This window comes from Sminthopsis crassicaudata, chromosome 6, assembly GCF_048593235.1.
Source record: "Sminthopsis crassicaudata isolate SCR6 chromosome 6, ASM4859323v1, whole genome shotgun sequence".
Classification (NCBI taxonomy): domain Eukaryota; kingdom Metazoa; phylum Chordata; class Mammalia; order Dasyuromorphia; family Dasyuridae; genus Sminthopsis; species Sminthopsis crassicaudata.
Window position 1 is genome coordinate 184808672 of NC_133622.1, and position 18089 is coordinate 184826760.

Here is an 18089-nt window from a genome sequence, read left to right on the forward strand (position 1 = left end):
CTTTTTCCATGATATAATAGCAAAAATTATTCTTTTCCTCATGGATCTCACAATTTCTTTAGATAAATATCTTTTTAAAGTATTGAAAGTATTTTGATTTAATAATAATAATTTAAATAATAATTTAATAATAATAATAATTTAAAGTATTAAACTATCTTTTGGGCCTTTAGAATTTATTTCTTTACTATGCCCAAAGTTATTAAACTGTGCATACTTTTTGATCCAGCAGTGTCTTTACTGAGTCTATATACCAAAGAGATAACAAAAAAGGAAAAGGATCCATATTTACAAAAATGGTTGTAACAGTCCTTTTTGTAATGGTGAGGAACTAAAAACTGCCCATCAGTTGGAGAATGGCTGAATAAGTTATGGTATATGAATGTAATGGAATATTATTGTCTATCAGAAATAATCAGCAGAATGATTTCAGAAAGTCCTGGAGAGACTTACATGAACTGATGCTAAGTGCAGTAAGTAGAACCAGGAGAACATTGTACACAGCAAAAACAAGATTATACAATGATCAATTCTGATGGTCATGGTTCTTTTCAATAGCAAGGTGAATAGAGCCAATTCCAATGGTCTTCTGATGGAGAGAGCCATCAGCACTCATAGATAGGATGGTGGGGACTGAGTGCGGATCACAACATAGTATTTTCACTTTTTTGTTGTTGTTTTCTTACATTTTGTTTTCTTTCTCATGCTTTCCCTTTTTGATCTGATTTTTTTTTGTGCAGCATGATAAATGTGGAAATATATATATAGAAGAATTGCACATGTTTAATATATATATTGGATTATTGTTGTCTAAGGGAAGGGATAGGAGGAGGGGAGGAAAATTTTGGAACACAAAGGTTTTGCAAAAGTGAATGTTGAAAATTATCTATGCATATGTTTTGAAAATAAAAAAGCTTTAATAAAAATAGAATTTCTTTCTTTAATGCTTCCTATCTTTGGCTTTATTTCCTATGTGGAATTTGAGCTACTGAAATATTATCTCCTTGAAGGCAGGGATTTCACCTCTTTTTGTATCCATAGTTCTTAGTATAGTGCCTGGCACATTAATAGATGCTTTGGTTGTTGTTCAGTCATTTTAATTGTATCCAACTCTTTGTGACCCCATTTGGCATTTTTCCTGGCAAGGATACTGGAGTGGTTGGCCATTTCCTTCTCCAACTCATTTTACAAATGAGGAAACTGAGGCAAACAGGGTGAAGTGACTTGCCCACAGTCACATAGCAAGTAAATGTCTAAAACCAGATTTGGACTCAGGAATCTGAGTCTTCCTGACTCGAGGCCCAGTACTCTATCTGCTTTGCCACTTAACTGCCCAAAGGTGCTTACTAAATGTTTTTGGTTGATTGAATTTTTTGAAACTTGCTCTTCAAAAATCTAAGTTTCATGTCAAACTACAACCAGCTTTCCTCACCTCTTTTATGACTTCCTAGATGGAACTTCTCCTAATTTCCATCCTGGAATTCTTTGTTAATAAGTATCAGAAGCAGAATAGACTTTCCCCTTGCTGCTTCCTTCAGCTTTTGAAAGATGAAATGATGAATAAGAGCAAGTCAACAAATTATTAGTCTCTGTACTTTTGGCAAAGAGAGAGCTCCTTCAGATATTACAAACCCTGAAGATCCCCATTAATAGTGTATTATGCCCCATACTAGACTAGTGATCCATATGATTAATTCCTTTTTCTTACATACATGATATGTTCTTAAAAAATATTTTTTGAATTGGGATTTGAATTAGTGTTTCTCACCCTTTCCCTCTTGCTCTAACTTACTGAACCACATCTCTCTAATTTTTCCTTTAGATTTATTCCCCTCCCCACTCTGTTATTGGAGATGTGGTTTCTACCATTAACCCCTCTCTCCCCCAACTTGATAGCATTAATCATGTTCAAACATTCTTTTGTCAATTTTGGCCTGGAGCCTTGGAATTTTCAGATGAACACAATGGAGTTCTGTGTGGGCATGAGTGTGGGGGTGCTAGAAAATGCTCATAGACCTAACAAGGCTGGACCTGACGGGGGTGGTGGTACCTTGAGAAGGGAGTATGATATTTAGTACTTTGCTTAATGAAATGTTCCTGGGACTGTGCTTGGTGGCTATGTCATAATGGAGAAGGGGGGAGGAACTTTGGTTATTCGAATTCTCTTCCCAACATTTTGCTCATTAAAAAAGTCAGTGACTCGCCTAGATTTTACTTGCTTTAATAATGCAGTTCAATGATCCATTACATTTATGGCAATTATGTCTCTGGGTAATATTTGTGCCTATGAGGCTAATTGGGGGAGTTTTTTTTACTATACCTTTGAGCATCTTATCTTTTGTTTTCAAATATAATATTCTTTATTTGATAGTGATCAATCAATCAACAAACATTTATTAAGTACTTACTATATATCAAGCATTATTAAGTATTGGACATACAAACAAACAAAATCAGTCCTTGACTTCAAGGAGCTTTTATTCTAATAGGGAAGATGACATGTAAATAAGTAGGTACATCAAACATACACCCAGTATAAATGAAAAATATCTGAGAGGGCAAGGCACTTGTTGAAGTGGTAATGATTTTTTTTTGGTGAAAGAACAAGAGAACTCATTGCCCTTTTTGTAGTAAACATCAACCTCCCACCATTATGGTCATCCTCATTTCTGTCACCATTATTTAAGGAACTTCAAGAGCAAGTGAGAAAGCATCCAGGCAAGATTTCTATCTTGCATGTCCAAATCACATAGTAGACTTCCAGGTCCTATTTGTTATGGAAATTCAAAGGTAGATCACCTTTTAATTATAGCCAGTACTCCTTTATTTCAGGAAGCACAAGAATCTCATTCTAAATATCATCAAGCTGCTTGAGCTTTATGTTTATAATTTGGAATAACAAGAGAGGAAAGCTAGGAAACATAGTAAAAAAATCTGTACAGCTTGCCTTCCCTTTCCACACTCTTACACTCCCCTTTCAGGGAAAGAATCCTCGTGGTTTTGAGACCCAATGAAAATCTGGCGAATGGATGTGGACCCCACTATAAAATCTTTTGGTCGTCTGTCTTTTATCCACATGGTGGTAGATACCTTTTTCAGGATTTCACTTTTTGCAGTGCCAACAGCAAAAAGAGGACAGCCCGAGTGGCCCACTGAAATTCCCTTATCCAAGCATTTACAAATTATGAGTGTGCCACAAGAAAATAAAAAAACAGATAATGGACCCTGCATATATTTCTAAACAATTTGCACACTTTTGTGTGCAGTATAAGATTTTACACACCACTGGCATACCTTTTAATCCACAAGGTCAGGGCAAATAGTAGAGAGAAGAAAACAGAGGCATTAAGGACCACTCCTCCCAAAAAACAAAAGAAAGGGGGAGCCACAAGTAGCCCTAGAGAACTTCTAAATTTTAGTTTCTCTATACCATTAATTTTTCTAATTTTTTGACAAAAGATTCACTGGCTCCGGCAGGACAGATTTTTATAAACCCACCAGAAGGGGCAGTGTCCCAGTGCGAACAGCTCCACTGTCCTTAGATAATCACCAGGTGATGTGGGAGAGACCCAGAAAAGTGGTGAATGGAAGGGGACCAGATAGGTTAACTGCCTGGGGGAGAGGGGTTTTGCTTGTATTTCTTCAGATGGAGAAGGGAATTAGATGGATTGCCAATGAGTTTGTATTTTGCCTTGTCCATCAGAGAGGAGAGAGACAGAAAAAAGAGAAAGGACCTCAAAAACAAAGGAGAAAAAATCTAAGAAAACATCTGGACACTGAAAGAGCATGGCTAATAAGAAGACTGTTTAAAGAAACTTTTAAAAACCAGCAGGGAAATCATTGGATTTTCCCCAACACAAGATGAGGACTAATGGGACAATGGGACTTATGGGACATTTATAAAATTATCAATTTATGATTATTTTGATCATGTTTATTTGTTTACATCACTTCTAGCATGTGTTTATGTTTACTATGTGTTTTATGTAATTATGTGTAATAGCTCCCATATTGATGGATTTTATGTTTCAAGGCCATGACCACTCTATGTTCTAAATCAAAAGAAAGGGGGAGATGTTAGGATTACAAGGTGAGAAGGTCAGGTTGTCTAAAACAATTCTCTAGCTCAGAATTCACACCTTTGGTTTGGGCCCTTTAAAGAGAGTTTACACCTTTGGAATTCTGAGGGGAGAGTTTTATATGTTTTAAAAGGGAGTTTTGCACCTTTAAAAAAAGGAGCAAGTTTCATTGGCTGTGGGGAGTTTCTCACAGGGCCCATTCTCTTGAAGAATAAAAAGAAGCACATTGGGGCGTGGAGAGGAGTATGAAGGGGAGAAAAGAGTTTTAGGACGGTGGTCTGGAAGGAGAGAGTCTGCCTGGGAGATTGAGTTGAGATGGCAATCTTGAAGGATAACTTAGAGATGACTGGATCTTGACACACCATCAACATTATTTTTATCACTATGACTACCTTCATCACTATCTCCCTTATTAAACTTTTGCCATCACCTTAGGGTAAGTCCTGGATTCATCCCCATCACCACTACCAATAAAATAGTATTGATAATATCATCAATGTCAATATCGATGACATCACTGACATGATATGGTAGAGAGAATGGTATTAAAAGGTCAGAGAGGTATGACTCAAATTTTCACTCTATACTTGACATACTGTCAGATATTATTAAACAAAACACATTAAAACAAAATATGGAAACTTGGAGCACTAAAAATAGATCCCTAGTAATATTAAACTCTGGTCTCAAGAAAGCCTGCAGTCTAATTAGCTATCTACAAAAACAAGCACATAAAAAGAATTTTACGGCTCTATGGGCTAAATGCCTTATGGATAGCAGATAGTTTAAAATGCTTTCAGAATTTTTAGGGTAGGCAGGAATCTCAGAAAAGAGATGAAATGAAGGAAGGCTTCCTAGAGTAGGTGGAATTTGCAGTGAGTTTTAACAAGTATGCAGCCTTTAGATCAGCTGCCTATGAAAGTGGCCCATTTTATTGTGAGATTGCTCTAATTGTTTTGAAAAGTTTTTTCCTTTTAATTAGGCTGTCATCTGTCCTTATTTTTTATAAAAATTTTGATTTCTATTTTCTTTTCTCTTCCTCATAAAAACAAATATACATATATATATATATATATATATAAATCATCATCATCATCATCATCATCATCATCATCATCATCATCATCATCATTCCTAAACTATCTTTGTACTGAGCTCTTATGTCAAGAATCAGATACAAAACTTTTTTTTTTGCTTAGCATTTTAGGGACCCTTCACAAACTGTCTCCAACCCAGCCCTGTAGGGTTATCTTACACAATATCCTCCCCCCATATGCCCTTTTGTCCAGCCAAATTGGTCTTTTTATTTTTCATCCACAGCATTCCATCTCCCAGTTCCACACACCTTTGTACAGACTGTCCCCCTTGTCTGAAATGCACTTTATCACCATCTCTTAGCAGCCCTGGTTTCCTTCAGAGTTAGATCCATGTGTATAGGATTTATGATGCCTTGACTCTCATTCCCTACTAACAGCCCATCACCCTTCCCCCCCAAAATTTTCTTCATCCTTAATTTGCAGATATTCTTTTTTATCCATGTTATCTATTCCAATAAAATCCAAATTCCTTGGGGGCAGAGATAGTTTTGGTTTTGTCTTTATACCTACAATGCCTATCATGGTACCTGCCACATAGCAAGCATTTATTGATTGATATAAATTTTATTGCATGAAAGAAAGTTAGATGAACTGATGGTAAGGGAAATGAGCAGAACCAATAGAACATTGTACACAGTAACAACAAAATTATGTGAGGATCAACTGTGATGGACTTGGCTCTTTTCAACAATGAGGTAATTATCAAGGCAATTCCAAGAGATTTGTGATGAAAAGAGCCATCTGCATCTAGAGAGAAAATTATGGAGACTCAATGTGGATAACAACATAGTATTTTCAGCTTCTTGTTGTTGTTATTTGCTTTTTTTCTTGTATTTTTTCCCTTTTGATTGATTTTTCTTGTACAGCATGACTAATATGGAAATATGTTTAGAAAAGTTACATAAGTTTAACTTTAAAAAAGGAAAAAAGAAAGGAAGCTATGATATGTTAAACATCCTTTAACTTCTTATTTCTAGGCTTTGAACTAACCAACACCCAAAACTCATTTCTTGAACTGTGTGTGTTGTTATTCAATCATGTCCGACTCCTTGTCACCCCATGGACTTGTTTTCTTGGCAAAAACATTGGACTGGTTTACCTTTTCCTTTTGCAGTGTGTATCTATTTTATAGATTAGTAACTGAGGCAAATAGGGGTTAAGTGACTTGCTCAGGGTCATACAGCTAGTAAATATAAATGCAATAGCAGTTTTGAACTTAGATTCAGATCTCAGATGCTTGATCCAGATCTGATATTCTATCCGCTGGACCACCTAAATGGTGAAGTATGCAGAAGGCTAAAGTCATCTTCAAGGACTAATGCTCTGTTTTCTATATTCTACACTTTAACATCAATATTCCAGTTCTAGTGCTCTAATGCTGTGAGGTTCTTTGCAGCTCTGACATTCTAAGTCTCTAAGCAGAGGAAGTTACTGCCTGAATTATCCAGATGGTTAGCTTTATCTTCCAGTTGTGGAGAACTAGAATAAAGTCCTTCTTGAGCATATCTAATTACAGAACAGACACACTCCTACTTACATGCAATTCTTCCACTTTTAAGGTCTCTGATTTCTTCATTGCTGTTGCTTCCGGTTTTCTATGTCATTTGCTTCTTTTTTTTTTATTCATTCCTTTTATTGATCATTTTGACTCTTCATATTCCTTGAATTCAGATCCAAGTCATATCATTGTTCTTTGGACAATTTATTTCTTCACATTGGAAATAAATCTTTCATTAGTCTAACTCTCACCATATTGTCAGAAAGAGTAAGATTGATCAACTCAATTGCTTCCCTTCCTGAGGAAGTCTTCCCTCATCTCTCTGAGGCCTGAAATGACCTCTCCATTCCCTGAATTCCCATTGTACTTAGTCCGTCTTCTACTTGGAAAGAGTTTAGGGTGGAACAGTAAGAAATGTGAATGAGCCAATGAAGAACTGCACAGGACTGCGGGCTGTGTCATTGCCAAAGAGAAGGCAGCCAACATGGACTGTCTGACCTGGCTGCAAAGAAGAGGTGGGGATCCAGGGAACTTTTTTCTGCTTTATTTTCCCAAATGCAGCACTGTACAACTATTAGCAGGAAAATGTCAGGAGCAAGCTTGGCAATGAGTGTAGGCTTAGAAGATTTGGGTTCAAACCCAAGCTCCATCCTATGCTTACTGTGTAGCTGAGTGGTTGTAGACAAGAAGTCTTTGTTTCCCCTCCTGTCAAATAGTTATCATCACATTTGTGGGATGCTGGAGAGGAAAGCACTTTGTAACCCACAAAGCTCTAGAGATAGACGAGCCATTATTACTGTTGTTGAAACTGCAGGAGTGATATTAATGATTTTTTTTATGCAAAAATCTTTGTACTTTTCCTACTTGAGCAACTGAAAAGCTGATCATAACTCATGTTACTCTCCCATTTTAAGCCTTATAATACAACTTTCCCACCAATAAACTTGTGAGGTAAGTCATATACTATTAAACTTCAAAATGAATCAAGACTTTTAGGACTCTTTATCAACATAAAGGAGCCATAAAGAATAAGATTACTTCAGAATCAAAGCACCAATAAATAGGAGGAATATGTAATAGCTAATAAGGAATGTATCATCATGTTTTGCAACATGCTATACATATTATCATATCATTTGATATTCATAACAATATTGTGAGATAGGTGTTTTTCTTCTACAATACCCCAACATCTCCAGTTTTCCCAACCAATATTCACAGGGGATAGACTCACCATGCTGGTTCCATTCCTCTGGATGCTCTGTAGCTTATCAATATCCTTCCTAAAATGTGGTATCCAGAATTAAACACAATAGTTCAGATATTATCTGACCACCAAAGAATACACAAGAACAAATAGCTCTCTAAACCTAAGCATTCTGTCTCTTTGAATGAAACCAAAACTCCATAGCTTTTTGGGTTATGATATAGTAAAATGGAAACTGACCTGTGTACTACTGATCAATCATAAATGGTGAAATGTATCTAAAGGTCTTCTAAAACTTAAAGTCAGTATTTAAATACCTACCAACTATAATTAATTGGGTCAAGAAGACCTGAGTTCAAATCCACTCCACTTTTCATCTGCTGCTCTACCTGTTTTCAATTCTACCCAACAAGATGCCCTTTCCAAGATCAACTTATTTCTTCCAAACTCACGGCTATGCTGCTCATTCAAGCCTGTTTGACATCACTCTCAGGCTCTTCTCTCCTTTGATTGGAGGACTGGAACATAGAGTACCAAACTCCTCCCAATGACTTCCTTTAGAAAGGGCAGAATCTGGACAGCTCATTCTATTTTCCATGTGCTGTTCTGCTTGGTTTCAAGAAGTCCTCTCCTAGATAGCCCTTATTGTCCCTTTCCAACCCCCTTTCCCACTGTCTTTGAAATGAAAGCTCCTCAAGGTCAGGGACTATTTTTCTTTTAATTAATTATACCCCTAACACTTAGCAGAATACCTAAGACACAGTAGGCTCTTAATACATATTTATTGGATATTGGAAATCCTGACTCAGATGCTTGCCATTTGTGTGATTCTGGGCAAATCACTTAACCACTGTCTGCTCAGTATAGTGGGAAAAATCATAGTACCTAATCCACAGGGTTGTTGTGAGGAGAAAATGAAATATTCATAAAGCACTTTGAAAAATCTTAAAGTGCTCTACACATACATACACACACACAAGCTAGATGATGATGATGATGATGATGATGATGATGACGTTATTGTCAGTATCAAGATTTGAACTTATATTTTCTAACTCCAAATCTAGTGTTCTTTCTGCTTTCCCATGCTTTCCAGGGTCAAAAATGTCCGAAGACTTTGTGTTAATTTTAAGCATGTCAAGTTAGAATGAGAGGGGATTTGCAAGACTCTACCTGAACAAATATTTCATTCATATCCTAGAAGCCTTCTCAGGCCTGCTTAGTGTCTGAAATTCTACATGCAGTCACTTGTTCAAGGTAGTGTGTGTTACAGCATATAGAGATCTAGCCTCCAATACAAGAAGATCTGGGTTTAGTGCCTATCTCTGGCATGTTCTGGTGTTACTCATGCTCAGGGTGCTTTGGAACTCTCTGAGACTATAAATTGAAGAGAAAGTGCTAATCTGCATAGATACAAGGAATGAGGATTCCCCAAACTATTGAAATCTCAGGTCAAATCCCTACTCCTCTCCTAGTCACTTCTCTGGGTAAAGGCAAGTTTTTGTTAAAATGCAATTGGAGCATTTAAGGTTATTTATGTTGATAACTCCATCAAATTCTCTGACTTCCCAGCTCTTGAATATCTCCAGGCCCTATTACTCATTCCTCATTATCCCTCAGCTATTCATAGAAATGTTCAGACCTTGAATCTCACCATTACCCTCAAGCATTTCATTTCCTTGATCAAAAACTCTGACATTCTTCTATCTGACCATAACCTCCTATCATATGCCTCACTATTCTTAAAACTATTTTTTCCCTTGACTTCCAAGCCCTCCACCATTTAGTATTTTTCAGGTCATTATTCTTGTTCTGAGTCTTCTTTCTTCCTTCCAATTATGACCCTATAGCAGGAATTCTTTACATGAAGTCACTGAATTTAAACTTAAAAAAACTGAAAACTGAATTTCAGTATAATTGCCTTTTTTTGTAATCCTGGATATTTTGTTTATTTTTAAAGATTTGGAGGAGTTCACTGGCCTCATCAATATGCAACTTGATACCAAAAAAAATAGAAATCCCAATATAAGATACATAGATAATCTTGAATGAGGAGAATGTGGTTCTAAGATAAAGATGAGCTATTATCAGAGCAAGGTAGCCTAATACATTATGACTATGACAAGTTGCAGTCAAAATACCCAGTCTAGTCCTAATTCTGCCATTTAATAGTTTTTTTTGACCTTGGATATATCACTTCTATTTTCTGAACTTCAGTTTCTTCTTCTATAAAATGGGCATCCTCTCTGAACTGTCTCATATTATAGCTCAAATGAAAGATGTATAAAATTTCTTTAATACTTCAAAGATGTGTAATTTCACTCGGTTGCCACAGGGCTTAATAGTCTCTTGTATTCTTGGGAACACCCTATTAATATTTATAATCACAACTGGAGTGATTATCACAGAGGAAAGAAGTTCTTGGTTACAACAACTGTCAAAGACAAAGATATAGATATATCTAAAAGATACAGACAGGCTGCAATCTGTGTTAATGGAAGAAATACCCACATAGAGAAAATCACAGATATTAGAAATATTGGACTATTGCTGCAACTGCAGCTTATAAACATCATAAATTGATATGTATAAATTATAACCATACTCATAGTTCTGACAATCCTGATCTCCAGACTTTCCAGCTGCTAGTCCCTTCTATTACCAAACTACTTTGCATTTATTTTGTAGATCTAGTTAGTCTAGATATTTACATACTATTATTTACTTTAGCCATATGGAAGATTTCTGAAGGCAGGGACTATTTCATTTTTGATTTTTTCCTCCATGATTATTGTAGTACCCAGGTCATAATAGGTACTCTGTAAATGTTTATTGATTAGTGACATATATCTTAAAATCTACAAAGGTAGATATTTTTGCTAAATAAACTGGTATTTGATAGATATTTGTGCTAAATAACCCTATGAGGTAGGTGAGACAAGAATTATCATTCCAATAATGGATAATAATGTTCAGAGAGTTAAAATTTTGCCCATAATTGCAAAGCTAAGAAATATCAAAGCCAATATTTTAACCTCATCCAAGGTTAGGATAGTTCGATACCTCACACTGCAAAAATCTATTCTACTGCTGCATTACTCCACACTGCAAGTTTACCAACACTAGCAATCATAGAAATAATCATTTCCTATTTTTCCATTTAAGGGTGAGATTATTTCTCTCTTAAGATCTTCCAGTCTACCTGATGAGCAAAACAAAACCACGCAGGGATTGTGCTTATGTATGCTGATACTACTTTATGGCATCAGGATTTGTGGCTATGCTATTTATTGTGGAGATCATGAGTCATCTATCTCCACATTACAGAGCTCACTTAATTTGACTCATTCATTTAAGTCCTAGGCTTTAAATAATCTCCTCATCTTCTATCTGTATTGCTGTTCACAGGTCACCTAAGGCAGTTCCCATTAAATATTCTTTCTTGAATATCTGAGATTTAAATAGGTTTTCATCAATTTTGTAAAAAGCACTCAATGATTCTACCATATGACTCCTGAAAAAGAAGTCCATGTCAATAGTATGGCCACGCTATAAATAAACAGAATATTCTTACCAAAAAAGTATTCCAAAATAAATGATCAGATCTGCTCCTCCATCAATTTGATTTTAAAAGAAGGATCAATTGATACTGATGATCATAAACCATCTATTTTTTCAATGCTACTTATTAATAAAGACCTTTAGGTTACATTTCTGGGTCTTAGTGGTATTTCATAGCAAAACCAGAAGAGTCAGTTATTGTTGAGAATAGTAGATCCATTTAATTTTTCAAGTTTAAGGGTTTAAAGATACCTAAAAGAAAGGTAGAGGGAACAAGATAATGGTGTTACAGCAGCACGTACCTCCCAACAAGATGGGGTACCTTCAACTCTATACATTAGGGATAGGACTGATACTTCCAAAACAAGGAAGACATTATCCCACAGATGTTGCCATATTTGTTCTATGAGTATTATGGTTTTCAGGAGGAGGAAATAAAGGTTGGTGTTGAGAGAGTCTGCTTCTAAGACTTGATGAATCATTAAATTAAACTTTCCCTCAGTTGTCTAGGTCCATCTTTAATTTGTGCATAAGGGTAATTCAGGAATTAGGGCAGTTTAGCTATTCTATAAGAAGAAGTGAGGTTTGACTCAGGTGACTCTCAATAGTTCCCACCGATGAAATCACAGGCAAGAAGATCTCAATCATTTAGGAAACTTGGGAAATTCTCAAGCATGAAAAATCCCATAAATGGAGTGGGGTAAATGAATGGTTCCAGAGAAGGCATTATTTATTGTCTATATTTGATGTCTTTTCCAGCATTAAATACTGTACTCTGCATACAATTGTATCATAGGAACTTCCACCTGGAGTTGGAAGAGCCCTCATCCAATGTTCTTATTTTATAAATGATGGAACTCAGGTTCAAGGTAGTTACAAAACTTGCATGAGATCACACAAGTATTAAGTGACAAAAACAGTACTTGAACCCAGGTCTTCGGACTCCGCATCTACCTTCCCTTTCCAGAATAACATTGTTCCTGAACCCTAAGCAAAAGCTTAATAGTAACCAAATTATGAACCAACATCTTTTTCTTGGGGGAAAAAGGAGAATCCAGTGAACTGAAGCAGTAAGAACATTGCAGAACATTTTCCCAATGACTGAATCAGAGAAAGACAAAGATGTTCCAATATTCTCTGAATCTCTTTGAAATTATAGGACATTCAATTCTATCCCCCGGTTTTCAAGACAATCTTGTCTCCATTTATTGCAATCTACTCAGCTACAATAGCTGAGGCTTTAGAGAGCTGTTTGGGGGTATTTTATAATGTCCTGACCTTTGCAGAAGCAATTACATCTTGAATTTGTTTCCTTTGCAGCATGAGGTGACTCACATATGCAGTTCTCTGGTTAAGCTTGAGGAAGCAGAAAAATCAACACATTTACCTTTTCAGCTCCTTTTCCTCATCTAATGGGAACTGCAGTCCTTAAGGAGATACTTAGTAAAGAATTAATAGGGAATACTGAAAAAAAAACAAAACAAAACAGTGGACTAGGAAAAGAACTGTGTTGCCTAGGTTCCAAGCCCAGTTCTGTCTAATTTCTCATTATTCACCTTAGCAGAATCTTCTTTTTACTCAAACCAAACAGCTAGCTGTTTCCTGAACTCAGGCACATCTGTTAATTTTATGAGCTACCTCTCCATCCCTGTGCCTTGAATGTATTACCTCCTCATCTCTGTCTCATATTATCCTGATTTTATTTCAAGGTCCAACACAGATGCCATATCTGCCATAAAACTTTGATCAATATCTCTAGTTATTAGTACTGAGCAATTAACTAATTCAATTTATCCAACATTTATTGTGAACTTACAATATACAAGGCACTGAGTTAGGTGAGGGAAAAAGAAAGATAAAAGCTGTACATTGCCCCCCTCCAAAAAGCTTATATCCTTTTGGAGGAAACAAATATAGGCAAATAAAATTGAGAAACTCTCTAAAAGTCCCTTCCAACTTTAATATTCTATACTCTCTTTCCTTTCTATTCTCACATTCTGTGTTTCATTTAGTTCTAATATCCTATAATTCTATTTTAAAAACATTAACAACAACACACCAAAAAACCTCAAATTTTCCATTAAGTGGATTACAAGGTCAAATCTATTTGTTTTCCAGTCTTTGAGCACACAAATTCTCTTCTCATATTATTATCTAAACCATGAAGGAATACTTGAAATATTAAGATATTTTTATCTGAGATTTAAATAGGTTTTCATCAATTTTGTTAAAAGCACTCAATGATTCTACCATATGACTCCTGAAAAAGAAGTCCATGTCAATAGTATGGCCACGCTATAAATAAACAGAATTGGTATACTGTGTTCTTGAGGATGAATGTTAAATGAAGATGCAGGACCCAGCTGGGTGACTTGCAAATGAAAGTAATTTATGATAATAATTCTATTGAAAGTTCTCTTTAAATGGATCCATGCTTTTCCATTAACCTCAACACTTAGCACGATGATTTGCATATAACTAGGTGATACAGTGGATGGAGTTCTAAGCCTACAGTCAGGAAGATCCATCTTCCTGAGTTCAAATCCTACCTCAGACAATTATTATGATATATATATATATAACCCTTTTTGTCTCTATCTATAAAAGAAAATGGCAAACCATTCCAGTATTTTTGCCAAGAAAACTCCATTTGGGGTCACAGAAAATCAGGCATAACTGAACAACAAAAATAAAATATTTGATAAATGAGTTTTCATTCTTTCAATCAATCATTCTTCTTCTTTCAGAAAAAGGTCTATGGAGGGTTCTTTTAGTACCTCAGCAGTCTTGTAATGCTGGTACTCTCTATAGTGACATGGACCATAATCCATCTAGGTCTGTGTAGAGGGCAGAAGATAGTGAGGAACTCCGGTTAAGATATAAGATCCTTTTGCCCAGAGGAAACCCCGATGATAATATCTGTTTTGATTCCCCATTTCTCTTGGTGTTCACAACTTTTTCTGAGAAGTCAAGGAGGGCATGACCACCTGTGTTCTATTTGAAGCAAGGATACTTACAGCAAGTTGTTTACTCAGTATGATTGATGAGATAATGGTTCTCTAGTTCACATATAAGGTACTTAGTGTGATGTAATGGTTCTACAGTTGGCACAGTATGCTGTAGTGATGTAAATGTACTAAGGTATTTAAGAGCTGAGAGAACTTCAAATAAGCAGACTCCAGTGTGTGTGAGCTAGAGTTCAGACTACAGAGAGATCCTCCAGAAAGCTATCCCTGACACTACAGATTATCCAACCTAAGTAGTACTATGTCTTCCCATAAACCATCCATAGGGGGCTCATTTTACATATTGAGGTCTTCTTCCACATTGTGCCTGTACTTCTAGAACATATGCCTGAGTAGTCATTCATAATCACTAAGTAAGTAGCCTATCTTTTTGTGGTCATATATCTTTCTGATGCTTTACTTTATGCCAGAAGTGTCAGCAGCCTGCATGCTACCATAACACTCCTGAGTATGACCTGAAACAGATTAAAATGTAATTAGGAACTATTTATCAAAATAAATAAAAACATAATGGAACATAATATTGAATTCAAATTCAGCATGTTTTCCACTCTGTCATGATAGCTCCAGCAAGCTGATCCTCAGTTGAATCATAAGCCTATGATTCTTACCTTTAATCTGATATTTATTTTTATTTTCTCAAATCTTTTTTTTTTTATTTTCAGGAATATATAAATAGAATAGAATAATATATACCTCAATGGTCTGTCATATACACATATGTAATTTATGTGTAACATACACCTATATATGTGTATCATATATGCTTATATATGTGATATAAAAATACAATCCATATAATATAATGTAATATGTAATATATAATATCACAATAATATTATATATATAATATATATAAAACATTTCTTTTGGATGTGTAGCCTATGGATCAAAAATGGAAGAATGTCTATTGGATCATAACCAGTTGGTGGGTTGAGTTTATTATGAGTCAAAAAAGATGTGATCTCAAGCTATATTTAGAGTGGGATGGCTTGAGAAACATGGAAGTAATAATAGTCTTGCATTACTCTTATTATGCCACATTTGTAAAATTTTATTCTATTTACATTTTACAGTGGAAATTGACAAGTAGATGTGTCCACAGAAAAGAACAGAATAAAGAAGGACTTTGAGACTATGCCATATGGGAACTGATTTGGGAAACTTGGGGTATTTAGCTCAGAGAAAAATGGAACAAGATAGCTTCCTTTCATTTTTTTTTAAATCTGAGGATAATTGAATGCAAATAAGATTAGCATTTCCATATACAAAATAGAGCAGAAAAAAGCGTGAATATGAAACATCAGATGTGGATTCTGAAAACTTTGCTTTTGAAAAAATATATACTAATTTCAACATGTTATTTTCTTTTTGTAATTGAATTTTATTTACAGTTCCAAATTTTCTCCTTCCCCCAACTTGTCTCCCATCAATTGAGAAGGCAAGAAATATGAACCAATTACAAATATGAAGTAATTAAAAACAAATTTCTCTATTAGTCATGTTCTGGGAGGGGGAACGAGAAAGAGAAAGAAAGAAAGAAAAACCTATACTTTAATCTGCTCCCTGTGTCTTCAGCTCTCTATGTGGAAATAGCATTTTTCCTTATGAATCTTTTTGAAACTATAGTAGGTAACTGTGTTAATCAGTCATTAAGTCTTTCACAGTCTTTTTTACATATTGCCTTTCCTTTGCAGATTATTCTCCTGTTTCTACTAATTTCATTTTGCATCAGTTGCTATATCTTACCAGGTTTTTCAGGAATTATTTTCTTCATTATTTCTTATAGTACAATAATATTTCATAATGTTTTATAATAATACTCTTGTTCAGCCATTCCTTAATTGATAGCCATCCCCTCAGTTTCCAACTCTTTGCGACCATGAAAAGAGTTGCTATAAACATTTTATATGTATAAGTCCTTCTTTTTCCTTGATCACTTTGGGATGTAGACTTAGTAGCAGTAATGCTAGGTCAAAGGTACACACAGTCTAATAGCTTTAGGGCATAGTTCCAAATTGCTTTCCAGATTATTTGACCCAGTTCACAGCTTTACCAACAGTGCACTAGCGTACTTACTTTCCCATATTCCTTCTAGAATTTTTTCTTTTCTGTCATCTTAGCCAATCCGTTGGGTATGAGATAATACCTTCAAGTTTTTTTTTCAATTTGCATTTCTTTAATTATTAGTGATTTAGAATTTTATATGACTAATGATAGCTTTGATTTCTTTCTCTGAAAATTGTCCATATTCTTTGATCATTTGTCAGTTAGAGAATGACTTTTATTCTTATGTATTTGGTTCAGTTTCCCTTATGTATCAGCATATTAATTTCAAAACTGTCCTGATTGTGTTTCCTGCTAACCTTTGTTCTGTTCTTCTCTAGGCATTTAAAAATGTGCTTCAATGACCCTACTTTCTTCTTTTATAAAAAATGTGGTAACCTTATTGCTATTCCCCACAATGGAAAAAAAGAAAAAGAAAACATTTTTTAATCACATATCTTTCACCATTCTTCTTGTGCCTCTTTGGAAAGAAAACTGTATATCTCTATCTACATCTTGAGTTCATCGCCTTTTTGCCAGGGAGCAAGTAATAAGTTATCAGCAATCCTTTGGAATTATGGTTGGTCATTGCAACCACATATTTTAATTTTTTTTCCTTTACAGTATTGCTGTTATTGTATACATTGTTCTTGATTTGGCTTGTTTCACTTTGTTTTCTTCAAATATTTTAAATATTCTAACTTAGAAGGATTAGATGTTTTCTCTTTAGTCTCAGCTGGCAATAAGCATAATTTTCACAAAGGCAAATTTAGATTTGTTGAAAAGGGAAAAACAACTTTGTGATAGTAAAAGATTTCTTAAAGTGGGATATATTTTCTCAAAGTGGGGTGGCATCCCTTTCTTTGGATGTCATCAAGCAAAGATGGATGATCATTAGTCAGATATGTTGCAATGGGAACTATTTTTCAGTTGGAATAGATGGCCATTGAGGTCCCTTCCAACGCTAAAGTTATGTGATCCTGTGGTTCTGCAGGATTGCAAATATAAATATTTATTCTCACTCTCTTTCTTTCTCCCTTTCTTCCTGTCCCTCTCTCGATTTCTTTCTCTCTGTCTCTCTCTCTCTCCCCTCTTCTCTTTCCTTTCCTTCCCCACTTTCTCTGTCTTTCTTCTTCTGCCCCTCCCTCTCCCTGTCCTAGTAGCAACTATAGAGATCATAGAGTTCAACATTTCCAGAGGAGAAAGTGAATTGAATTAAAAACAGAGCTCAGGTCTCCTGTTTCCAGTAAAATGCTCTTTCTAATATTCCTCAATGTGTGCCTTCCCTATATGTATATGGAATAATATATGTGATGGGGAATGGTATTGATGACTAAGATTTAATTGAGATGTTTGAGGATATAGACCTTATCCTCAAATAATTTAGAATCTGGGTTCAATAATAAGACAGGAAAACAAATAATTTTCAGTCAGAATGGGTTAGATGCCATAATAGAGGTATGAATAAAGGGTTATAGAAGTTCAGAAAAGGGAAAATTCTTTCTTTGGGTTGTTGTTGTTGGTGGTGAGCTCAGGAAGGAGCAAGGCAAGGTGATATTTTTGTTTATTTTATTT